Source organism: Schistocerca serialis, chromosome 3 (genome assembly GCF_023864345.2).
Source record: "Schistocerca serialis cubense isolate TAMUIC-IGC-003099 chromosome 3, iqSchSeri2.2, whole genome shotgun sequence".
Taxonomy (NCBI): Eukaryota; Metazoa; Arthropoda; class Insecta; order Orthoptera; family Acrididae; genus Schistocerca; species Schistocerca serialis.
This window is the reverse complement of record NC_064640.1, coordinates 696491243-696517571: the sequence shown is the minus strand read 5'-3', so window position 1 is coordinate 696517571 and position 26329 is coordinate 696491243.

Sequence of the window (26329 nt, the reverse complement as noted above, 5' to 3'; positions counted from 1 at the left end):
CAAACACAGACATCCATGCCCGAGGGAGGACTCAAACCTTCGCCGGGACCAGCCGCACGGTCCATGACTGCAGCGCCCGAGACCGCTCGGCTAATCCTGCGCGGCTAATTTCGCAAAACTAAGACCTGCGGGTCGTATTGTAATGTTATAAATAAGCTTAATATCAAATGTAAACCTCATAACATCAAAATTGATCATATTGCAAGCATTTTTTGCTTTGTGATGATACCTCACAGGGAGTCAATGACCTTTGACCTATATGAAAAATGTTCCAATAACGTTGAACATTGGATTAATGGATACAGCATTGAAATCTGAACAATAAATTTAATTGGTCGGAATCTGCTTTCGTGTGCAGCGTGCAGGAAGTAACGTGTTTCTTCACTCATCTTGGAACGTACACACTCGAAATTTCAACAGTAAACTTCTCCGCATTGCATAACGTCTGTCCTTTAGCGTATGACACTGGTGTTTGTTGAGCATCTCCTGAACGGTCTCACGCCGAGTAAACGATCATGTGACGAAATGTGTCTCCCTAGGTTGGATCTTCTCTGTGACTTCTATTAATCCAACTTGTTAAGGGTCCCAGTCTGATGAACAATACTCAAGAATCGGTTAACACATATTTTGTAACGTAGTTCCTGACCCGATCATTGATCCTCTGCATGTCTTCCTGCATTTCGCTACAGTCTTTGTGTGTTTTTGGTACTTGCATTGTTTAATTCATAAATTTCGGGCGTATTATAGTATTTGAGAGTTGTAGCAGCGCGTTTTAGTACCTGAATAGTGTAAATTCGCGTAGTCGTTTGTCTTCTGTTTTTGTTTTGAACGGCCAGTGTCGGTTGGTCACAGTCAGTGTGCTCCCTGCCGTCGTTGGATAAGCAGCTGCAGCAGCAAGTCGTATACTCCTAGCTCACTCATTTGTTACATAGTTTAATTCTTAATTTCTTTGTGTGTTTTTGGTACTTGCATTGTTTAATTCATAAATTTCGGGCGTATTATAGTATTTGAGAGTTTTAGCATCGCGTTTTAGTACCTGAATAGTGTAAAATCGCGTAGTCTCCTTCCGCCGCCGAGCAGTGTCAGCAGTGCGCAAGTAGCAGCATTACTGCATTTACTAGGCAATCTTGTATTTTAATAACCGTTTAAATTTTGTGTCGATTGGTTTGCGCTCTCTGTAGATTAGTTCAGACGTTCTTTGCACAACAGTTTTTAGCATGGATAGGGACTGCAACTGCTGTGTTCGGATGCAGGCTGAGTTGGCATCCCTTCGCTCCCAGCTTCAGGCAGTGTTGGCTTCGGTCACACAGCTTGAGGCTGTTGCCAATGGGCATCACTGTGGGGTTCCGGATGGGGGTTTGTCGGGGACGGCCAGCTCGTCCCACGCATCCCCCGATCGGACTACGACTGTGGTTGCCCGGGATACTGCCCGCATTTAGGCTGATCCCTCACCTGTGGTAGAGTGGGAGGTCGTCTCAAGGTGTGGCAGGGGGCGAAAGACATTCCGGAGGGCTGAACGGAAAGGCCTCTCCAGTTTGTCTGACGAACCGGTTTCAGGCTCTGTCTCAGGCTGATACTGATCTTCGGCCTGACATGGCTGCTTGTCCTGTTCCAGAGGTTGCCCCTCAGTCTGCAAGATCCGGGTAGTCGCAGAGGGTGGGCTTACTGGTAGTCGGGAGCTCCAACGTCAGGCGCGTAATGGGGCCCCTTAGGGATATGGCAGCAAGAGAGGGGAAGAAAACCAATGTGCACTCCGTGTGCATACCGGGGGGAGTCGTTCCAGATGTGGAAAGGGTCCTTCCGGATGCCATGAAGGGTACAGGGTGCACCCATCTGCAGGTGGTCGCTCATGTCGGCAGCAATGATGTGTGTCGCTATGGATCCGAGGAAATCCTCTCTGGCTTCCGGCGGCTATCTGATTTGGTGAAGACGGCCAGTCTCGCTAGCGGGATGAAAGCAGAGCTCACCATCTGCAGCATCGTCGACAGGACTGACTGCGGACCTTTGGTACAGAGCCGAGTGGAGGGTCTGAATCAGAGGCTGAGACGGTTCTGCGACCGTGTGGGCTGCAGATTCCTCGACTTGCGCCATAGGGTGTTGGGGTTTCGGGTTCCGCTGGATAGGTCAGGAGTCCACTACACGCAACAAGCGGCTACACGGGTAGCAGGGGTTGTGTAGCGTGGGCTGGGCGGTTTTTTAGGTTAGATGGCCTTGGGCAAGTACAGAAAGGGCAACAGCCTCAACAGGTGCGGGGCAAAGTCAGGACATGCGGGGACTAAGCAGAAATCGGTATTGTAATTGTAAACTGTCGAAGCTGCGTTGGTAAAGTACCGGAACTTCAAGCGCTGATAGAAAGCACCGAAGCTGAAATCGTTATAGGTACAGAAAGCTGGCTGAAGCCAGAGATAAATTCTGCCGAAATTTTTACAAAGGTACAGACGGTGTTTAGAAAGGATAGAGTGCATGCAACCGGTGGTGGAGTGTTCGTCGCTGTTAGTAGTAGCTTATCCTGTAGTGAAGTAGAAGTGGATAGTTCCTGTGAATTATTATGGGTGGAGGTTACGCTCAACAACCGAGCTAGGTTAATAATTGGCTCCTTTTACCGACCTCCCGACTCAGCAGCATTAGTGGCAGAACAACTGAGAGAAAATTTTGAATACATTTCACATAAATTTTCTCAGCATGTTATAGTCTTAGGTGGAGATTTCAATTTACCAGATATAGACTGGGACACTCAGATGTTTAGGACGGGTGGTAGGGACAGAGCATCGAGTGACATTATACTGAGTGCACTATCCGAAAATTACCTCGAGCAATTAAACAGAGAACCGACTCGTGGAGATAACATCTTGGACCTACTGATAACAAACAGACCCGAACTTTTCGATTCTGTATGTACAGAACAGGGAATCAGTGATCATAAGGCCGTTGCAGCATCCCTGAATATGGAGGTTAGTAGGAATACAAAAAAAGGGAGGAAGGTTTATCTGTTTAGCAAGAGTAATAGAAGGCTGATTTCAGACTACCTAACAGATCAAAACGAAAATTTCTGTTCCGACACTGACAATGTTGAATGTTTATGGAAAAAGTTCAAGGCAATCGTAAAATGCATTTTAGACAGGTACGTGCCGAGTAAAACTGTGAGGGACGGGAAAAACCCACCGTGGTACAACAACAAAGTTAGGAAACTACTGCGAAAGCAAAGACAGCTTCACTCTAAGTTTAAACGCAGCCAAAACCTCTCAGACAAACAGAAGCTAAACGATGTCAAAGTTAGCGTAAGGAAGGCTATGCGTGAAGCGTTCAGTGAATTCTAAAGTAAAATTGCATGTACCGACTTGACAGAAAATCCTAGAAAGTTCTGGTCTTACGTTAAATCAGTAAGTGGCTCGAAACAGCATATCCAGACACTCCGGGATGATGATGGCATTGAAACAGAGGATGACACGCGTAAAGCTGAAATACTAAACACCTTTTTCCAAAGCTGTTTCACAAAGGAAGATCGCACTACAGTCCCTTCTCTAAATACTCGCACAAACGAAAAAATGGCTGACATCGAAATAAGTGTCCAAGGAATAGAAAAGCAACTGGAATCACTCAATAGAGGAAAGTCCACTGGACCTGACGGGATACCAATTCGATTCTACACAGAGTACGCGAAAGAACTTGCCCCCCTTCTAACAGCCGTGTACCGCAAGTCTCTAGAGGAACGGAAGGTTCCAAATGATTGGAAAAGAGCACAGGTAGTCCCAGTCTTCAAGAAGGGTCGTCGAGCAGATGCGCAAAACTATAGACCTATATCTCTGACGTCGATCCGTTGTAGAATTTTAGAAGATGTTTTTTGCTCGAGTATCATGTCGTTTTTGGAAACCCAGAACCTACTATGCAGGAATCAACATGGATTCCGGAAACAGCGATCGTGTGAGACCCAACTCGCTTTATTTGTTCATGAGACCCAGAAAATATTAGATACAGGCTCCCAGGTAGGTGCTATTTTCCTTGACTTCCGGAAGGCGTTCGATACAGTTCCGCACTGTCGCCTGATAAACAAAGTAAGAACCTACGGAATATCAGACCAGCTGTGTGGCTGGATTGAAGAGTTTTTAGCAAACAGAACACAGCATGTTGTTGTCAATGGAGAGACGTCTACAGACGTTAAAGTAACCTCTGGCGTGCCATAGGGGGGTCTTATGGGACTATTGCTTTTCACAATATATATAAATGATCTAGTAGATAGTGTCGGAAGTCCCATGTGGCTTTTCGCGGATGATGCTGTAGTATACAGAGAAGTTGCAGCATTAGAAAATTGTAGCGAAATGCAGGAAGATCTGCAGCGGATAGGCACTTGGTGCAGGGAGTGGCAACTGACCCTTAACATAGACAAATGTAATGTATTGCGAATACATAGAAAGAAGGATCCTTTATTGTATGATTATATGATAGCGGAACAAACACTGGTAGCAGTTACTTCTGTAAAATATCTGGGAGTATGCGTGCGGAACGATTTGAAGTGGAATGATCATATAAAATTAATTGTTGGTAAGGCGGGTACCAGGTTGAGATTCGTTGGGAGAGTCCTTAGAAAATGTAGTCCATCAACAAAGAAGGTGGCTTACAAAACACTCGTTCGACCTATACTTGAGTATTGCTCATCAGTGTGGGATCCGTACCAGATCGGGTTGACGGAGGAGATAGAGAAGATCCAAAGAAGAGCGGCGCGTTTCGTCACAGGGTTATTTGGTAACCGTGATAGCGTTACGGAGATGTTTAACAAACTCAATTGGCAGACTCTGCAAGAGAGGCGCTCTGCATCGCGGTGTAGCTTGCTCGCCAGGTTTCGAGAGGGTGCGTTTCTGGATGAGGTATCGAATATATTGCTTCCCCTTACTTATACCTCCCGAGGAGATCACGAATGTAAAATTAGAGACATTCGAGCGCGCACGGAGGCTTTCAGACAGTCGTTCTTCCCGCGAACCATACGCGACTGGAACAGGAAAGGGAGGTAATGACAGTGGCACGTAAAGTGCCCTCCGCCACACACCGTTGGGTGGCTTGCGGAGAATAAATGTAGATGTAGATGTAGATGTAGTCTTCTGGTGTTGCAGCCTTCTTATTGTGACGTTACTGTCATGACGTGCCATTACTGTCACACATTGCTATGCAATATTAATTCATTTCTGCTGCTATTTTACAGATATTTTAGTGAAATCACTGGGACAGAGTGTTTGGAAAGGCAGCTTTGCGCTCACCACGCCGGAGTGGTATGAAGCCAGAAACGTCTCTGCTGCGTGTATTGTTGGCAGAAGGCAGTCGGTGAATCTCATTAGGCCAAGAGGGTCACGTCTGGTGTTACAGGCAGTTTGGCGGAAGTCGGGAAGCGACCTTCTCCGCAGCTACTGAATGCAAGGAAAGCACCTGGACTCCGAGTGGTCAGTGAACGCTGAAGACACTTCGTGTTTTAAAATGTGCGTCTTGTACACAAAAAAGGGAAGTTATGTGTGCTTTCCCCTGCTTTTTCATGAGTTTAGCAGCAATTCACGTTGGAAGCAGAGTGGAGTCGTCCCCTCCATGTATAGTTTTTGAAAATAGAGAGCTGAGGTCTATGAACTTATACTCCGGGCATTCTGCTCTGGGCCATTACAGACACGGGATCATCTCGGTATGGTGCTGATCGGCGCAAGCTGTTCAGGGGTAGGTAAGTACCGAAACCGCGGTAGCGCGATTCATATTCTGTGCAGCTCATTACTTGCTTTCTTCGCCACGCACCTTGTGTTGCTTAATTTAGTTATGATTTGTGGGCACCTGTTGTGATGTAAACACTGTACGGGGGACATCGTTTGGTTCACCGATGGGTCGAAAGCAGACCAAGGCGTTGGGGCGGGGTTGTACAGGGTTCAGCCGAGACTGGAGAGCATCATCTTACTAGGGAAACTGGCCTCTGGATTCCAAGCTGAAATTACTGCAATCAGGGCATGTGTGGAGGAGAATATGCATAGGTGCTACAACGACCGTAGCACCTACACCTATTCAGACAGCCAGGCAGCCCTGAAATCATTGGCAGCTCCTGCAACAAGATCTAAGATTGTTGCAGATTGCCACAGGGCTCTGGTGGAGCTAGGGGGAAGCAATAGGGTGAACCTAGTGTGGGTCCCTGGCCATTCAGGGATCTGTGGCAATGAACAAGCCGATAGATTGGCTAGGATGGGGGCAACAAATGGCTCTGAACACTATGGGACTTAACATCTATGGTCATCAGTCCCCTAGAACTTAGAACTACTTAAACCTAACTAACCTAAAGACAGCACACAACACCCAGTCATTGGGGGCAACAACTCCATTTATTGGACCGGAACCTGCCCTGACAATGACCAAGGCTATGATCAAATTAGAACTACGGAACTGGCTTAGGAAACAGCACGTAGGATATTGGACCAAGCTCCATACACAAAAACATGGTACGGTAATGATGCCAAAGCCATGTTTTAAAAAAAGCTCTGTAATCCTGGGATTGAACAGGAAAGAGATCAAACTCATGACTGGACTAATGACCGGCCATGGGAATTTCAAAAAACACCTACACACAATGGTTATAACGAAAAATGGCTCTGAGCACTATGGGACTTAACTGCTGAGGTCATCAGCCCCCTAGAACTCAGAACTACTTAAACCTAACTAACCTAAGGACATCACACACATCGATGCCCGAGGCAGCATTCGAACCTGCGAGTGTAGCGGTCGCGCGGTTCCGGACTGTAGCGCCTAGAACCGCTCGGCCATTCCGGCCGGCGATGGGTATAACGGAAGAGGACCCTAAATGTAGGATTGTGATGAGGGTGAAGAAATTGCATCACACCTAATCTTCGGATGCATGGCATTGGAGAGCAAAAGATACAGAATCTTCGGGACAACTGGACCTGAAGAATTGTGTCTAACAAAAAACTGGTACAGGGATTCCTTGCACTATTTAAAGGCACTGGTTGGCTTTCTAGATATACAGGGAGCAACACCGCACAATAAGCCTAATTTCGGTGCGGGCAGTGGCGGGTCAGACCTAAGCTGTTTTCGCTCTCCTGTTAAAATCAATCAATCAAATCAGTCAATGTCAACTTTGATTTGGCGAGCTCCACAGATAAGCAGATCTCGTTCTGCTTACTTCATACAGTCTTCCACACTTGTTGCTCCCTTTCCACTGTCTTATCTTCATTTTGTAATTTGATCTGACCTCTAGAGAACTTTGCTCTTTGTTAATTTTATTGTGATTTATGTCAACCATCAGTCTTGACTTTAAATTTTCCTACAACATTGCCTGGCTAGGTGACCCATTAAAAGTAAGTATAATCGGTTTTATACCCAGTTGGTTCACTTCACTGTGTCGGCGTTGTCCTTGTGCATAGTGGCCAACTACAAGGAGAACTTACTTATTATTTTGTGAAAGCAAATAGCACTGCACTTGTTCGTCTAATCGATACGATATGGTTTTACTCGTTGTCCTGTGACATTAACGAACAGCGCACTTGTTTGTCTCGGTTTCATTAACGAGGGGCTACGACTTTCGCAACAGACAGCAGCACTTTCCGCGAAGAGCCTTACAGAGCCTCCAAGGTTATCTAGTTCTTTGGGGTACTCCGAAATTACCTTCATATCTGTCGATTTCAAGAGTGACGTGTTGATTTCTGTCTGCAAGGAAGTCTTCGGCAAGCTCGTATATTAAGAATGCAGTGCAAAATTGTACCGAATGCCTTCTAAAAGTCAGAAAAACGGCATTTGCCTGTAGCGCTCTGGATCTGATGAATAAACTGAGCGAGCTGACATTCACAAGCTCTCTGTTTGGGAAACCATTCAGAGGAGATATCCGTTCTCCAGAAATGCCATAACGCGTAAACATGAAACACACGTGAAGCGACGATAAATCGTGGAAATAAGTGAATATGTGGAGGACCTTTTGGTGTACGCTGGGCGAAGCGGCTGTGCTCCGTGCCAACAGACGGCAGCAGCTCGCGTGCGGCGATTCCGTAGCCGCGAGAGAGATGGGGCGATAGCGCGCTCCTGCTTAGCTGCCTACTGCGAGCCCCCCGGCGCTACCGTCCCTGCTTATGAAACAACGTGCTCATCACTTACTCGTTACCTCTACCAACTCTTGTGATCCGTTTCGAGATTACATTCAAAACTCGACACGGGTTACACAGACATCTTGCGAAACTCAATTCGTTCTGTTTGTCTGTAATGTCGAAAATATCCCCTGTTAACTTTTTTATTAAAAAAAAAAGCACTCCGTCTTCAGGCCACGTGTGGCCTACCGGGACCATCCGACCGCCGTGTCATCCTCAGCGAGGATGCGGATGGGAGGGGCAGGGGTCAGCACACCGCTCTCCCGGTCGTTATGATGGTATTCTTGACCGAAGCCACTACTATTCGGTCGACTAGCTCCTCAATTGGCATCACGAGGCTGAGTGCACCCCGAAAAATAGCAACAGCCCATGGGGGCCTGGATGGTCAACCATCCAAGTGGCGACCACGCCCGACAGCGCTAACTTCGGTGATCTCACGGGAACCGGTGTAGCCACTGCGGCAAGGCCATTGTCTGTTAACTTTCTTATAGAAAAGCTTTCCTTGCTGTTTCCATTCTGTCAATATTTTATATTTATTTGCGATACTTCTGTGTCGTCAGCTATTTCTCTGCCAGAAAGAAAAATCCTCTTACTGCTTTCACCGTCTAATTTTGTACTCTTACTGCCCCACCATTAACCGATGTAATTTGCCTACTGTCCATTACCCATGCTTCACATTTAACCTCATTTTAAGACACTGTCCATGCTATTCATCTGATCGTCTGAGTCCTTTGCCATCTTTGGCACAATTAGAATGTAACTGACAAACCTCGAAAAGTTTATTTCTTGTCCATAATTTTTTATACCTTTCGTAATTTCTCCTTTGTTTCGTTTACTGCTTGCTCGATTTACAGGTTGAAAACATTTTTTTTAGCGTCGTGCTCTCGACTGTCAACCTTACGGTTAGTACAACGTATAACGACATGCCAGGAACGTGGTGACAGTATAGTTCATACCAAGAGCGCTCTTTCCCTCCAACTCAGCAGTTTACGCGTATCTACTTCAATTGTTTATGAATGCATATCGACAGATGTACCCTGGAAATGTACGTAACAGAAGGTACTTTTTGTAGGATAACACTTTAAAAAAGGATGATTTACAATTCTAAAATTACAATTTTTTGTGTTACATTAAGAAATGCTTTTATTCATAATACAAATCATATTACATACAGTTTTCCTATTTAAAGATACTAATTTTTTTATCATCTTCCAATGTGGAACTCCAAACCTGAATATGTTTGCTCTTTTGAAGTTTCCAGGAAATATAAGCTCAATGGACAAAATATTGGCCAGCGACATAAAACAGCGCCCTAACTGTGGAACTGTGTATATAGTGTAGAACTGGTATCAGGAGGGAATGTGACCATCCACTGCGGACAAGTCATGGCAGCGTTCAGGCGTGTACGTGCTAGTTGTAATATGGAATCAGCACAGTAAGACGCAATGACGTGGGAACGTGGCAGAATGGTAGAAAGGCGCTGTCACATTTGGACTTGTCCCTGACCACACCAAAGATGAAGCTGACCAACTTGTTGGTGTATCACACAAACTATCCATCGTGTCTACAAAACATGGTGTACTGCTGTGTTTTACATACCATGACTTCGACCCACTCATTCGGGTTACCGTGCACATGAACGAGGACGCTTGTTTCTGTAGTTTAGGTGATCGAGAATTGCCCTTTCTTCTGTTTCTTCGTTACGTGATATCTTTCACAGTGAATGCCGGGGAAATGTGGACACGGAGGACAGTGAGGTTTGTCGAAGATTTGTGAGCATCACCTGAGACAGCATCGCCGGTTCCGAGAACTGCAGTCAGTGGCTTGAATGACGTGTATCCACAAAAATGCTAATTCATGGCCCAACTGGTTGGGCGACCCGCTCGTCAACACGTCCGACCGTCGTGTGGACATGGGCGACGGCTTGCCGGATCAAAGAGGTTGGCAGGCACCTAGAGGTCCGCCGGTCGACTACGGGTCCGACCGCAAGTCCATCGCAGATGTGACGCGGCAGACTTGCTCGGCGAGCACGTCCGCGGAACAGCCCGCCTGTTTGCGGGGGCCTTTACGCACAGGTGTGCCCTACAGGTGTTCCCGAATTCGTCGGAAATATCTGTGGCACGTTGCTAAAAGCCGCTCGTGTGTAGCCGGCACTAGTCGAAAACTATATCAGGATAGTCCTGCCAATAAGATTGTTGCACAAATAGAAGACTGTGATCAGTTACAAGCAAATATCGGAACCACAGACATTTACGAATATAGATCATTTGCAGAGGCTTACAAACAATAAGACTTTTTTCTGCTCCTGAGACGGTCTACGAAATTTAAAAGCGTTTCCTTATCAGAGAGTTACGATTGCCAGCTTTATCAGACTAAATTCCACAGCTTAACGATTAAGCACTAATTTACGAAGCTACGAATAGCTAGTTTTGTCATTAAGAAATTATTTAAAACTTTGAGTCTTTAAAATCAGCTTAAAGAGGTCCCATTGTAAGACGTGTATATTTCTATTGTCTATTGTCAATCACAATTTATGAAAGATGTTTATATTTTATTAATAGGATTAAGTAGGAATAATTAATATTTGTCGTGTTGGAAATAATTGTGGTAGCAGGGAATGTCTGCATCAAAGTTTTGTTGACAAGAGAGACCTCAAATTGATATAATTTTAAAAAGGGCGGGAGAGACCGCGTATGGATACATTTTAAGAAAAGAGCGGGAAAGACCGCGCATTGATACATTTTGTAATGGTAGCAGGGACTGTCTGCACCAGAAAGCATTGTTTGCAGGAGAGACCGCACTTAAGCGTTCGTAGGAAGTCAGTAGTAAGCGAGAAGTGAAGCGAGTTGGTAGCAGGTCTGAAGCGAGAGGTTGAGAGGAGTAGTGTGCCTGCCAGCCACCAGCTATGATTTACAAGAGATTGTAAACGGATGCACAGAGACATCAACTAACTATTATCATAAGAGGAACTAATATTATTGAATTATTTTCTTTGCGAAACTCAAGACTACTGAAGGTATGTTTGCGCAATGCTAGTTGTAAGATTATTGTAAAAAGTAAGTCCCATTTGAACGTTTGTAAAATCATTTCATTACCATAGTATGAAGGCTTTCACGACCGGATGACATATCTTCTGGTAAACCTTGCGGGATGTAAGGTCGTGGTCCATGAAACTCATCAGCTCCTAACGTTTCGTCCAGTGCTTCGCTGGACATCTTCAGAGGGGTGTTTCTCCTCCGGTGAGTCTTGCCGACTGACGGGTCGGACGTCTGAGAGCGACTTATGTATCGTAGAAAGTGGGCGTGACCAGAGTTACACGTGATATGCAGAGATAACCTTTGTCAACTTCACGTTTTGTTGACAAGAGAGACCTCAAATTGATATAATTTTAAAAAGGGCGGGAGAGACCGCGTATGGATACATTTTAAGAAAAGAGCGGGAAAGACAGCGCATTGATACATTTTGTAATGGTAGCAGGGACTGTCTGCACCAGAAAGCATTGTTTGCAGGAGAGACCGCACTTAAGCGATCAACGATCAAGTGAAGTTTTCCGAAACAAAAATTTTATCTACGACGACGAACTATTACCCACGGCTTTGCAGAGAAGCAATTGAAATATATAAACATAGGGATAATTTTAATCGGAAAGAAGAGACCATGAAACTTAGTGATATTTGGACAGTAGCACTACAGAATTGCTAGACAGTTTTATCCGTGACAAGATTACGATCGATAGTTAAGTTTTATCTCTGACAAAGGTTATCTCTGCATATCACGTGTAACTCTGGTCACGCCCACTTTCTACGATACATAAGTCGCTCTCAGACGTCCGACCCGTCAGTCGGCAAGACTCACCGGAGGAGAAACACCCCTCTGAAGATGTCCAGCGAAGCACTGGACGAAACGTTAGGAGCTGAAGAGTTTCATGGACCACGACCTTACATCCCGCAAGGTTTACCAGAAGATACATTTCATTACCAACAGTAAATATTTGAAGCGTTTCCAGAATACAATTAAATTTTGCCAGCAATGTTGCATTACTGATTATAATCAAACCCAAAAACCATCAACATAAAACTTTGCAAAAATTTTATTGTTGTCAAGAAAAATTGTAACTATGAATTACGTAACTTCAGTCAAAATTAATTAAAGAATAACGTCAGCTTTGCTATTAAAGAATAACATCAGCTTTGGTAATAAATACAGCCACTTATTATGAAACCCACCAGCAGTTAATACGGTATAGTAAACCAGAGTAAGTATATTCATGTCGCAGTTCGATGTAGCAGTCAGATGGCGATCCAGTAACAGTAAAAAAGGTAAGGAACAGTTTTGGGTTATTGCAGGTAACGACTGAGGGCCAAGACGACGACTGATTCTACGTTTCGTCGAAATAATCAGAAAATCACTTTTAATAAGCAGCAATTAAATTTGTATGCGAAGATTGAGAAAGAGAATAAATTTCCAAGGGAAGATTTCATTTGTTATCGTTAAGCAAGAGATAGAAATCCTAAGGGAAGGTTACATAGGTTATTGTAAAAGGGAAGGTTATCATTAACAAAAGAGGTAAAGAGGAGACGGGAAGGTTTCACCATCATATTGATGCTAGAACTGCAGAACACTTTATTTAATAATATAACTTAAAATTAATGTTAATATAACTTACAATTAACGCTGGTAATACCTTGTCAACATTGTTAATCACTTTAACCAAAAACTGTGAGGAGGTGGTGGCTGCCTTAGTCTTTTAATATATTACTTTTGAATAGGCCTTCATCTACTTTCTCAATGTGGGGAATGGGTTTTAAGCAGGACCTAATGTTATCAGTGTGATAATTTCTTTACAGTCCTCTCTGTCTTGTATCCAGCTTAAAGTATTTCTTCTTCCTGTTCTTCCCTTCAAGATTCATCTCCAACTTCATGTATAAGTATGATGATGATGTTTGGTTTGTGGGGCGCTCAACTGCGCGGTTATCAGCGTCCGTACAAATTCTCAACCTTTGCTCAGTCCAAACTCGCCACTTTCGTGAATGATGATGAAATGATGAGGACAACACAAACACCCAGTCATCTCGAGGCAAGTGAAAATCCCTGACCCCGCCGGGAATCGAACCCGGGACACCATGACCGCGAACCGAGAACGCGACCGCGAGATCAAGATGTATAAGTACATGTAGTTTGTGAGCTCTGCTTCCTTTTGCAACGATTCCGCCAAATAGTTGGTTCTAGGGTTAAGGTTTCCAATAATATTATGTGTTTTTTATTCTACCTTTCAACAGCATTCGTCGTTCGGTGCTATTTTCCGTAGCGGCTCCACACTGTGTTGGGGTAAACCTCATTCCGTAGCCAGGTATCCACAAAGTAGTAAAAGAACAGGGATTCGTTATTGCAGCTTGCGGATGAATCTCATCTCATCCTTTACTTACGTCCTCCAGTTTTACAAATTCCACTGCTGTACACATGCTGACGTGAGGTCTTAATCTTCATTCTGACAGTCTCTTCAGTTAGACCAAGTTCTTGAACTTTTCTCTTCTTCATATGGAAATAACATCCGCTTATCTCACTCGCATTTTCACTGCTACCCACTACTGCTTTCATAGGCAGACATCGGCTCCTCAGTATCCCAGCATTCGCAAAGTGTGGAGTACAGATTTATCGATATTTAGACATAGTTACCAGACTTTGCATGGCGTTGTTTCTCAAGATCTGACTAAATGTTACATCAATGTTTATCGACGAACGCTTTCTCATAACTCCTTTAAAACGACTGTGCATGTAACTTCTATTGTACCCTAAATCAGTAACATACAGTATATCAGTAGCGATCCTATCCTATCTTTACCATCGCTTTTGTATCCGCAGATGTTGTTGTGGGTCGCTGCGTGTAAACCCTGCACCAAGCTACTTTTTAAAATTTCTTTTTATTTAAAGACTTGCTATCAAAGAGCACGTCATTAGAATGAACGCTAAGTTCTTTTCTTAAGTACTTCTAGCGTTGCAGTCAGTTCTAACAATTACTCTTCAGTAATTCTCATATGAATGTTCTGATAACGTAGAGACTAAAAACATGATCAGAAGGGCCCTCCAACTGATTTCCCTTGCTCTTAATTTATGTTGTTTCGGTTGGCTTGTCCACATTTTCTTACATCTGCTGTATATCAGGCATCTGCCAATTTGGTGGCTGCTTACACTGCGTCTTTGAAGCACCAGAATTACTCCTGAACTCATAGAAATCTCTAGAAACACATCATCAGTGAAAATGTATTCCTTCCTTCTGCGAATATAACTGGGACTTAGCAACATTATAGAAAATGCCTGGCAACTCTATGATAGCTCCATTTTCTAACCCATACACAATGTTACACATAAAATTCAAATATGTACGTAAAATCACAATATGGTTCAAAATTGATGATGTTATTCTGCTGGAAAAAAATTCACAATACAACTCAAAACTAGTAGCAGGCAGACTCAAAATAGATAGTAACTTTACATAAGATGCTCCAAACACCTACAATTCGAAATAAATCACTCTGCTCCACTTGCGAATTGGCAGGAAAAAGACTCAGTCTAAAACGGTATCTGAAACAACCTCCTAAACTGGTATACACATGGAAATTATGGAGTGCTCAAAAAAATGAGAACACAGTGATGTTAAGAAATCAGACTACACATACCTGCTACTGATAATACTAACATGATTAAAACGACTGAGCAAACAATAACACCATTTTGTAAATTACAGCTGTATGCTGTCGGATCCAAAATCACGAAAAAGCTTTGTAAATTACCAGGTGCTAGTACAGCGGAGGTTAAAAACTGCTACACATAGCACTCTTAATTGTGTTTTTAACACATAGCATGACATGATGCAAGGTGCCAGGCCACTGGTGGAACTGTAGCTGTAACTCACTCGGTGCTCTGCAAGTGACTGTGGCTTGTAGCGGGTTGCGCCGGGCGATGTGGCAGAGCGATTCTACGCCCTTCAGTCTGGAGCCGCGCTGCTGCTACGGTCGCAGGTTCGAATCCTGCCTCGGGCATGGATGTATGTGATGTCCTAGGGTTAGGTAGGTTAAAGTAGTTTTAAGTCTAGGGGACTGATGACCTCAGATGTTTAGTCCCATAGTGCTTAAAGTGCCATTAGAACCGCAGCGGGTCGCCACGCGTACAGTCGCGATACCTGATTGCGGCCATTGGAACTATAGCGACTATAGCGAGGCACTCAGCACTGTGCCCCAAGTAGCTGCCACATGAGATGGCATGCCAAGTCCTGTTATAATTTCACAAGAGTGACGTGTTCCATTCTTCTGGATCCAAACACAAATAAGCACTCAGCCTCATTTGTATATATGGAAAAGAGCAAACAGAAGCCGTCGCTGGTCTAGACCAATAGCTTACTTTTGCAACACTTGTGTGTGTGTGTGTGTGTGTGTGTGCGTGTGTGTGTGTGCGTGTGTGGCGGGGGTATGTGGCCAGTGGTCCTCTCCATTCATAAATAACGGAGTCTGTCGATCAGTTTCACGGACAAAGCCCTTCCTGAGCTGCAGCTCTCTGAATCCCTCCAATAATACAGCTATTTCCAGAGCATTCTGCCATTAATACTGATAGCTGTCTCAGCACCTGCAGGAGAGAGAGAGGGGTATTACGTGTCGAAAACAAACAGGTCTTCACATAGCTAAAGTATCGTGAAAATCCTGTGCAGCAGAATGTCATACGCTATATTTCCTCTGCTTTGTGTCACGCGGTAAAACGATCAGTTTAGGTTAGGTTATCATGTCATCCCCATCGACGAGCAAGTCGCCGAAGTGACACCCGGCGAACGGTCTGCCTAACGGGAGGCCCTAATGACACGACATTAATATTTTATTTATCGCAGTCAGCGGTGGTGTCCTGTCTGTATGTAATAGGCGTACAATAATCACGGCGACTTTCCTTCTGCCCTCTGCTGAAGTCTGCTCGACCATCATTTGGCTGTAGTACGCATCCATGCTGAAACTGCTGTCTACTCGAGGCTTCTGGTTCATACCTACGGCTATATGCTCCAGCCACTGTTGTTTTTGACGCATTATCAGAATAGCCTTGGTGATGAGTCCGCAGTCAAAGCATTTGCGCTCTTTTTATGACGTCAATAATCTCTATTTTGGTAGTACGCTTTCGTTGTTCCGGAATCTTTTTCGTGTCTTTTAGTAATGAAAGCAGAAACAGTCAATCTGAATCATATTCTTGGTTCTTTTCACGCTCCTCCCTCAGTACGATACTCTGTTGTAGTACATCAATCAATCTGTCGTGCTTACTTTTCCGCTTCTTTCTGGGAAAAGAGAAGGACTTTGTACGCCACATCCCCCATAGTTACTTTCAGCAACGTCAGCTTCATCCAGGCTACCTTGAGTTGTATTGTCTACAACAGTTTTCTTAAACTGTAATTGCTCGAAATACACGTCAGGGCTTTCACGTAAAGCTACTTATCCACTTTTCGCACCTGCTCTGTGTTTTAATTCCCTGCTGAAACTTTTCCTAATATTCTTCCACTTCTGCTGTAGGGGTTTGTATGCAAAAAAAAGTCTCTGTTACCGGTGCCTATGGGATGACATTAGGGATGTTGATATGACCGCCAGCCGGAGTGGCCGAGCGGTTCTAGGCGCTACAGTCTGGAACCGCTCGACGGCTACGGTCGCAGGTTCGAATCCGTCCTCGGGCATGGATGTGTGTGATGCCTTTTGGTTAGTTAGGTTTAATTAGTTCTAAGTTCTAGGGGACTGATGACCTCAGATGTTGAGTCCCATAGTGCTCAGAACCATTTTTGATACCCTCTTCTTGATTATTGAACCTATAACCATTTTTATTGTGTAATAAATAATAAATGACTTACCGAATTCATTCTTTTCATTTTCCGTCATATTTTCCTCACACAATATATTTGTGATTTCCTCCCATCTTTTTCTCTTCACGTCACGATCACTGTACTCCTCACAAGATACATCCCAGATTGCCCTTCGTCTTTCAATTTCTTCAATAACTTTCTCGGTGTCGAAAGCCATCGCGACTTTTGGCTCGAAGTGCAGAAAAGGTGTGGCTGCTCGGACACGTGCGCCGAGACTGAGGCAGCCACACACGCTCTTTGCGGGCCCCGTAGATCGCCAATGGCTGCAGTGCAGTCGCCCGTGTTCTGTGGGCTACCGCGGCCACAAAATCCTGGCTGCCTGGTGCGTTACCGGCCTAAGATGCCAGCAGCGAGGCTTGGCCATCTGCCGCTTTCAGACCCAGTAGGATGAGGTGCAGAAGCAGAAATCGCTCGTGACGTCAGCAAAGAGATACAGGGGGAAAGTACACTTATTCTGGCGCGAATCAAGTAATTGTTATTAATAAATATTTCCTAACAAAAGTTGCCTTTTGGTACACAGGCATTATGGAGTGTCTACGGGTCAAAAATAATATCTTTCAGTAATTTTACAATACCAGTAAATTTTGATATTAATAAATAAATGAATAACTTTGGCATAACAGAAGATGTACAATTTTACACGAACTATACCGATGTATACTCAAGTTATAGACCGTGCACCATAGATAGCAGCCGTCGATAGGATGCCTTTAAATCTAGTCATGCGGTAGACCATTCTCTAGTACTGCTAATAGTTAGCTTATAGTCAGTGTGAGCAAGTTCATTTTACGTTTTCTCTTAAACAAATGCACCATAATTGGATCTTGTGTCAAAGTTATTTGCACAAAAAAAGCTTCTTCCCACTTCATTACATGAAACAGAGACAGTAGTATTGCACTTGCAGAATCCGATGGCGCTCCTACGGCTCTGCAAGGGGACATAAAAATTACGAGAGCATCTCCACATAACAGGTAGGAAGAATTCCTACGTGGCAGCTCACTAAGTCAGTTCAACGATGGACTGGCTTAATTATCGCAAAACTCAGGTGGGAAAGCGTGGCCAGTTATACTTTCTGCCACTTATATCACCTTCTATGGACTCAGCGGCTAAACTGAGACACTTCTGGAGACTTGGTACGAGTTGGGGCTTCTTGCAACATGCACACTACATACATGGGAGCTGTTCAACCTTTGCAACTCAGTGGATAACACCATCCATAGACCGAACAAGTTTGAAATGGCAGAGTGCTACAAAATAAGTGGACCTTCCGCTTGATCTATGCATGAGTGCAGTGCTGTCTGATGCTACGGGTAACATCAGACAGGCACAGAAAATCTCTGGGGGAGAGTCGGATGGGTCATACTCTGTGGTCATCTGTTGACTGATGTATGTTCTGCATTACACTCCGTAAACCTCACTTGAACACCTCTCAGCGCATTTGCAATCTCTGCTACAACATGCCAGTCACTCTCCACTGATGCTTCTGTACCAATATTTAAGGGCTTTGAGGCGCTAGCTGTTACAGTATTATCTGATCTGAATAGCATCAGAGCACTGGAATGAACTGGCAGTTTTTCATCCAGTACATCTAAATCCTGTCCTTGCAGTAATATCGGAATATTTTGGGATGGTGCACCGTGTGTGGTTGGCCTACTACCACACTTCATTAGAGTTTCAGGGTCTGGCTGAGTGTTTTCAGTGCACAAATCGACGAACGGGATGGATAACAGCAACTCACTGGCCTGCTCCGGCATGTTAGCCAGATTTGCTACGGTATCCCTCGGTCCTGATGTTGCTGCAGATCTCGACAAGCTGCTGGCTGCCGCTGCTGGTGGTGTGGACAGGGCGGAGGTCACTGCGATTTCCGACAACCCAGTGGGTGCTGTTGCTGGTCCGGACATGCAGGGACCTGCTGGAAAAAAGAAGTAGAAGAAACAATGAGCATCCACAGACAAAGACATGGAGCTGAATAAAGAACTGCTATGTGCGGTAATAGCAGTAAAGACATGTAATGAATACTTACTCTTCCGCTCTTCTCAGAGACGGAAGCAGATGAGGATCTCGCCTTCATTGCTACTACTACTCCACTGACAGACTGGTGGACTGCCGTGTTAACTTTATATCACCCCTGCCATCACTATCATATGACCAGATGTAGCATTCCTATTGGATCCCGCCAATTTTCAGGTGGGGACGGGAGAATGCTGTGTTCCTATTAGTTCCCTGAGAGGAAATGGTGAGGGAGGAAATCCTACTTCAAGCATCCTCTGTGGCAGTTTCGTGCACTAGCTCAGTCGGTCTGAGTTTGTTGGTGAAGAACACACATTCGTCCGTTAGACATGTTGTTGTTTTTGTTGTCTTCAGTCCTGAGACTGGTTTGATGCAGCTCTCCATGCTACTCTATCCTGTGCAAGCTTCTTCATCTCCCAGTACCTACTGCAACCTACATCCTTCCGAATTGCTTGGTGTATTCATCTCTTGGTCTCCCTCTTCGAATTTTACCCTCCACTCTGCCCTCCAATACTAAATTGGTGATCCATTGATGCCTCAGAACATGTCCCACCAACTGAGCCCTTTTTCTAGTCAAGTTGTGCCACAAACTTCTCTTCTCCCCAATCCTATTCAATACTTCCTCATTAGTTATGTGATATACCCATCTAATCTTCAGCATTCTTCTGTAGCAACACATTTCGAAAGCTTCTATTCTCTTCTTGTCCAAACTATTTATCGTCCATGTTTCACTTCCGTACATGGCTACACTCCATACAAATACTTTCAGAAACGACTTCCTGACACTTAAATCTATACTCGATGTTAACGAATTTCTCTTCTTCAGAAATGCTTTCCTTGCCATTGCCAGTCTACATTTTATTTCCTCTCTACTTCGACCATCATCAGTTATTTTGCTTCCCAAATAGCAAAACTACTTTACTACTTTAAGTGTCTCATTTCCTAATCTAATTCCCTCAGCATCACCCGACTTAATTCGACTACATTCCATTATACTCGTTTTGCTTTTGTTGATGTTCATCTTATATCCCCCTTTCAAGACATTATCCATTCCGTTAAAATGCTCTTCCAAGTCCTTTGCTGTTTCTGATAGAATTACAATGTCATCGGCGAACCTCAAAGTTTTTATTCCTTCTCCATGCATTTTAATACCTACTCCGAATTTTTCTTTTGTTTCCTTCACTGCTTGCTCAATACAGAGATTGAATAACATCGGGGACAGGCTACAACCCCGTCTCACTCCCTTCCCAACCACTGCTTCTCTTTGATGTCCCTCGACTCTTATAACTGCCATTTTGTTTCTGTACAAATTGTAAATAGCTTTTCGCTCCCTGTATTTTACGCCTGCCACCTTCAGAATTTGCCGGCCGGTGTAGCCGTGCGGTTATAGGCGCTTCAGTCTGGAACCGCGTGACCGCTACGGTCGCAGGTTCGAATCCTGCCTCGGGCATGGATGTGTGTAATGTCCTTAGGTTAGTTAGGTTTAAGTAGTTCTAAGTTCTAGGGGACTGATGACCACAGATGTTAAGTCCCATAGTGCTCAGAGCCATTTGAACCATTTGAACCTTCAGAATTTGAGATGAGAGTATTCCAGTCAACATTGTCAAAAGCTTTCTCTAAGTCTACAAATGCTAGAAATGTAGGTTTGGCTTTCCTTAATCTAGCTTCTAAGGTAAGTCGTAGGGTCAGTATTGCCTCACGTGTTCGGATATTTCTGCGGACATATTGATACGGAATTTCAGAAAAGGTGTACAGTTATAGCACAAGCAGCCATCTGCACAAGTTGCGGAATTTATCTTCAACCCATCACAATGCATCACCATTATTTGCTGAAAAGTATTCTTCTTACATTCATCTATAATCTTTCTCTTCCGATCGTTGTGTGGGAGTCTATAGACACAGCCCTCAGCTGTGTGATTACATGTAGTACATTTATTAAAATCTCCCCTGCTTATCACCAGCATCTCCTCAATTGAACACATTCTGAACAAGATGACTACACCGGAACGGATGAGTGTCTCACTTCTTGCGCTTTGGAAGAGTGACTGGACTTTTCATGAAAGGTCTACAGTTCCAGCAGATGCATTTATCAACATGAGTTGCTGTAACTGTGGTTACACATTCACAGTAAACATGATGTTCATGTAAGGTGCATGACTGGGTTCGAATTCTGGCCAGGCACAAAAGTTTTCATCGTATCTTTTCAAGCTCTAGTACGAGCACATCTAACTGAAGGTAGAAAATAATTCTAATTTTTAATGTCGCTCAAAAAAATGGTTCAAATGGCTCTGAGCACTATGGGACTCAACTTCTGAGGTCATTAGTCCCCTAGAACTTAGAACTAATTAAACCTAACTAACCTAAGGACATCACAAACATCCATGCCCGAGGCAGGATTCGAACCTGCGACCGTAGCGGTCTTACGGCTCCAGACTGCAGCGCCTTTAACCGCACGGCCACTTCGGCCGGCTAATGTCCCTCCATTCATTGATAGCAATAACCATATGTGACGGTATCGACTCCCACTGAGCCACAGAACATTTCCTCACATCATTTCAAGCACAAACACACTCTCCTAGCTAATGGTAAAAGAACAATTCGACAGTTAATGTCTCTTAGTGTGTAATCATATACGAGATGTGAAGGATTCGGTTACGAGTCAGCAGTGACCTCGTTGTTGTCTTATTTGTAGTTCAAAGATGCGCACGTCTCCCTAATGGTGAACGCAGCCTATATGTAATGTCCATTCACGGCTAGAAAACAAAGGCAGTACGTGCAGGGCTCGAATCCCGGGAAGACAGAAATTATTGTTTTTTTCTCGACATTACAGTTTCAAAGATGTCGCTACTGCAGAGAAAATTCGATGTCTGACATTCGATTGTGCTTAGTCAACAATCCGATTACATGCCAGGTTCGAAACACCGTCCAACACAAATCTTTATCTCACGTCGTTTCAAGTTTCTTACTTGCGAATCAAAGTATATTTAAAATCTTTAGTTAACAGGAACAATAGTTACTGCATAGGAGTTTCAGTCCAGTACAAAAATTTTTGTCATGTGGAATTAACTTCACATTTGCTAAATGGCACTGGCTAAAAGTGAGGTACATCACGCGTCTTTGTGCCTCGTCAACATCGAAGGTTGGTCCTGAGTTTGAGACTCAGTCAGGTACGAATATTCTCCTTAGTTAACAATGCCTACAGGCTTTAATCTAGATCAACAACAAAATAGTTCGTCATCTCATTTGAAGCTCAGACACATGCACAGCGTAGATTTTCAGTGTCACTTTGTCTGAGATAACAAGGGATCACGAAGTTAGTATTGGAGGGCAGCGTGGAGATAAAAAACTTAGAGGGAGACAAAGAGATGAATACACTAAGCAGATTCAGAAGAATGTAGGGTGCAGTAGTTACTGGGAGATGAAGAAGCTTGCACAGGATAGCGTAGCATGGAGAGCTGCATCAAACCAGTCTCTGGACTGAAGACCACAACAACAACAACATTATTTTGGTTCAGGTATATGGATAACAGCCTCTCATTAATAGACAAACAGAAATTGAAAAATTACAAACTGACGTCAACAAGATACATAAAAATATAAAATTCACAACTGAGAGAGAACAGAATAAGCAAATTAACTTTCTGGATATACAATCAAACAACAAAACAATAAGCATATGTTTGAAATTGATCATAAAGTCACAGAAACTGACATTATCATTCCCCAATCCTCGAAACAACCGACACTCACAAAAGGAAACAGCACTTCGACACATGCTCCACAGACTCAACATAGTGCCGCCACTCAACAAAGAAACTACCAGAAAGAACTTGACATAATAACGCAGATAACCAAAACAATGGTTACAATAGTACCACAATCACACAGCTAAGTAACAAAATTAAAAGTATAATAAAAGCAGAAAAACAAAACCAAAGACAACAATGTAATCACAAACACTCAGTATCATACCAACTACACAGAATAATCAGGAAAATAAAAGAGAGAACACAAGATGTTACACAATGACATACAGACACAAACTCACACACAAAATCACCAACATTTTCAAAAGACAGGACACAAACACAGAATACACAAAAGACAGTTCTATCTAAGAATACGTCCCAAACTGACAAAAGAGGTAGACATATGCTGGAAATCAGGTATATATCAATTACTGTGTAACACTTGTGATGGCAGATACATAAGAGAAACAGACAGGTCCAAAAAACACGAGAGCCTGGATGTATAGGACAAAGCATTCCAAATTTGCGGAACACCTAAGAGAACACAATCACAAACCAACCTCTAGAGAAGAAGATATGAAAATAATTGGAATCAACAACAAAAAACACTTCTAACCCTGCAAGAAAATTACCGCATACACAAAACCAAAGCAGAATAGAAAAACCTGTTACATTCATATTCAGCTTTCTACAACCTACAACTCACCCTGCATAACCCGCCCCCCCCCCCCCTCCCCCTCCGCCACATACACACAGAAAGAGAGAGAGAGAGAGAGAGAGAGAGAGAGAGAGAGATAATAGAAACGAATAGACCTTATATTTCAGCATATACTTCGTTACGTTGGCAACACGTACGTAAACAAACCAGACACGAGACAAAGTGAACACTCAGTAGTTACGACTTCAGATCACTGTTTTCGGTACAATATCTACACCTAGTAACAGAAGACTAATAGTGCACCACAGCAATTAGGGTACACAATATGAAAACTGTGAATAAAAAAGTTCGTGACATGATGTCTGGCTTCCGAACGTCACCTTGCAACGTCATGAGTTTCTAACGTCATAGCGCGGATACAGCACGTTGCGAAGTCTTTCCGGGCGTACAGAAAAATATCAAGCATGTCAGATACTCTGGTCGCGAATTCGAACGTGGACCGATGAAATGGAAGGATGCCACCTGCGTCATGTGCGGGTCGCTTCCCATTTCAATGGAGAGGGCATCTTGCCGGCCTAGACACGGCAAGAAGTGTGTGTGCCGATAGATGCATTTAAAGAAAACCAGTGTCTCCACAACGTCAGAAGTACAAATTAAACATTGAGACACAGATGTTATCTATCGTGTCTCTCACGAAGTGAAAGGCTATTTTATGGCTGTCCATTTCGAGAACCCATGTGTTGATCGCGAGTGTCACCTGTAGTCATAATCGCCGCTGTCGCATTTGATCACTACGCAGTACGCGTACCGCATGAGAAAGCCTGAAAGCTTCTGAGTGATCAGCAGTGTGATAGTGACGTCAGCGCGTTGCATGTTCCCGTGCAAAGGAAGCTTTTAGGGCGCGCGAAATGAACAGCTGGACAGCCGCGGAAATACGGGCCCCTCTCGGTGTCTGGGTATTGCGCAGCACACACATGGAGACGTCCACTGCTGCAGTCTCGGGGCGGCCGGCGACTGCGTTCGGCTGCCACCGTCGGCACTCGGGTGCGGTCGGCGAGCGGCAGCGCGAGTGCGCCAGATGCTGGCCGCATAAATTAGCGGTGCACACAAAGGGGACCGTGGACTGGGCCCGCTCCAAACAACACGGAAACCGCTCTCAGGCCGCTTCCACTGTGTGCGCTCCCAGACTCGCAACCGCCTTCACCGTGTCTTGTCCCACTATTTACTGCATTCGGTTGAATATTTACCAAGAGATATCTGCAGCTCTTTGTTTCTTTCAGAGAATGTTATTTCCAAGATGAAGGACGTTACACAGAATCTGTGCTGACTCTTTCAAACCCTATGCTTAGCTTCTTACTTGAAAAAGAGACGACCATATCCACATAATTCGCATAGCCACGCACGGCACAAACAAGGGGAGTTTCAAAACGAATAGGGAGCAGGCTGTAGAATGTGGTAGACGAATCTAGCTCTACGTCTGTATCTGTCTACACAGATATTACGCAAACCAAAATACACTGCATGGTGAAGGGTACACTGTACAAGTATTATTAATTGCTCTTGAACCCCCGTATAGAGCAGCGGGAAAACGACTACATTGTTGTTGTTGTTGTCTTCAGTCCTGAGACTGGTTTGATGCAACTCTCCATGCTAATCTATCCTGTGCAAGCTTCTTCATCTCCCAGTACTTACTGTAACCTACATCCTTCTGAATCTGCTTAGTGTATTCATCTCTTGGTCTCCCTCTACGATTTTTACCCTCCACGCTGCCCTCTAATGCTAAATTTGTGATCCCTTGATGCCTCAGAACATGTCCTACCAACCGGTCCCTTCTTCTTGTCAAGTTGTGCCACAAACTCCTCTTCTCCCCAATTCTATTCAATACCTCCTCAATAGTTATGTTTTCTACCCGTTTAATCTTCAGCATTCTTCTGTAGCACCACATTTCGAAAGCTTCTATTCTCTTCTTGTCCAAACTATTTATCGTCCATGTTTCACTTCCATACATGGCTACACTCCATACAAATACTTTCAGAAACGACTTCAAGACACTTAAATCTATACTCGACGTTAACGAATTTCTCTTCTAAAGAAACGCTTTCCTTGCCATTGCCAGTCTACATTTTATATCCTCTCTACTTCGACCATCATCAGTTATTTTGCTCCCCAAATAGCAAAACTACTTTACTACTTTAAGTGTCTCATTTCCTAATCTAATTCCCTCAGCATCACCCGACTTAATTCGACTACATTCCATTATCCTCGTTTTGCTTTTGTTGATGTTCATCTTATATCCCCCTTTCAAGACATTATCCATTCCGTTCAACTGCTCTTCCAAGTCCTTTGCTGTCTCTGACAGAATTACAATGTCATCGGCGAACCTCAAAGTTTTTATTTCTTCTCCTTGGACTTTAATACCCACTCCGAATTTTTCTTTTGTTTCCTTCACTGCTTGCTCAATATACAGATTGAATAACATCGGGGAGAGGCTACAACCCTGTCTCACTCCCTTCCCAACCGCTGCTTCCCTTTCATGCCCCTCGATTCTTATAACTGCCATCTGCTTTCTGTACAAATTGTAAATAGCCTTTCGCTCCCTGTATTTTACCCCTGCCACCTTCAGAATGTGAAAGAGGGTATTCCAGTCAACATTGTCAAAAGCTTTCTCTAAGTCTACAAATGCTAGAAATGTAGGTTTGCCTTTCCGTAATCTATTTTCTAAGATAAATCGTAGGGTCAGTATTGCCTCACGTGTTCCAACATTTCTGCGGAATCCAAACTGATCTTCGCCGACGTCGGCTTCTACCAGATTTTTTATTCATCTGTAAAGAATACGCGTTAGTATTTTGCAGCTGTGACTTATTAAACTGATAGTTCGGTAATTTTCACATCTGTCGACACCTGCTTTCTTTGGAATTGGAAT